Source organism: Trichechus manatus, unplaced genomic scaffold (genome assembly GCF_000243295.1).
Source record: "Trichechus manatus latirostris isolate Lorelei unplaced genomic scaffold, TriManLat1.0 scaffold00004, whole genome shotgun sequence".
NCBI lineage: Eukaryota > Metazoa > Chordata > Mammalia > Sirenia > Trichechidae > Trichechus > Trichechus manatus.
The window spans coordinates 7,092,561-7,093,800 of NW_004443940.1; the positions used below are offsets into that span (position 1 = coordinate 7,092,561).

General features: G+C 43.7%; 1 pseudogene; it reads right to left on the reverse strand.

Moving 5' to 3' along the window:
- Nucleotides 1-460: 460 nt before the first annotated feature.
- LOC101341787 (nuclear ubiquitous casein and cyclin-dependent kinase substrate 1 pseudogene) lies at nucleotides 461-1,188 on the reverse strand (annotated as a pseudogene).
- Nucleotides 1,189-1,240: the final 52 nt, after the last annotated feature.

The window sequence follows — 1,240 nt, forward strand, 5'->3', positions numbered from 1 at the left end:
AATTGATTTTTTGAAAAGTACAGGTAGGGAAAGAAGCAATCATTTTTAACTGAAACTCCTCTACGCTTTTTGATTACTGTTCAATTTGCTATCATTTAGCAAAAAGCAAGATTTTTATAGTGTTCATCTCAAATCTTACTGCTTTACAGCTGTGGTATACCTTCCATTAAAATACAAAGTTGAGGCAGTCAATCCAGTGATTAATTTGACACGGCTTTCATTGGGCATGGTGGGGTGGCGGCAAAAAGAAGACCAACATACAAAAAGGTAACTTAAACATACAATGGTTTTCTTAAAAAAAAAAAAAGAGAGAGAAAATGTTATTTTCAACAAATGGAAAAAAGCATTCAAAGCCCATGAGTCAAGCCATAGCCAAAACCATGTTCTATCTTAAGTAGGTTCTCTTTTTTTCTTTTTCTTTCTTTTTTTAATAAAATCTCTCCCCAAACCATCATCACTTTTAATCCTCCCCAGACTGGGCTTCATCTTCAGACCCTTCATCCCCAGATTTTTCTGGTGGAGGGCTGGCAGATGCTTTCTTTTCTGGAGGGCTCGCCGGTTCCTCGTGGTCTTCTTCAGGGGAAGGAGTCTTCCTTTGATGCTTTTGAAGCTGTGGGACGACCCACTTTCCCTTTGCCTTTCACTGGACTTGGCGTCACTGTTGTCTTTAGCCTGGGTTTGGGCATTTTCTTTTCTCTTCTCTCAGGTTTGGACTTCGTGACCATCTCTTCTGTTTTTCTTTTCTGAACTGCCGTAGTCACTGCCGTCATCATGTTCCATTAGGAAATCTTCGTCACTGCCGGAACCTTTTTCCTGGAATGGTGCCTCGCCCTGCTCTTGTTCTTCCTCGCTGCCCACGTCTTCCATGAGCATCTCTCTCCGCTTAGAAGCCGCTGGCGATGCTGCCCGCCGTTGCTGGCGCACATTTTTATGATCCTCTTTTTCATCTTCACCGTCCGCTGCTGAGTGAGAGTCATCCTTCTTGGTCTTCACATCTTTTTCTTCTGAATCCTCATTATCTTCCTGTGAATTCTTTCCAGATCGTCTCTTATTTTTAGCTTCTCAGGGTGATGATCGGCTTTTCTGAGCTGGAGGACCCGAATCTCTTCCGTCATCTTCATCAGCACCATCAGATTCCTGACACTGTGGATAACCAACGACCTTCCTGTTTCTGACAGGCCGAGACATGTTCGCTGTTGAAACAGGAGCAAGCTGAGAAGCCAAAGACCAGGACCCCCCC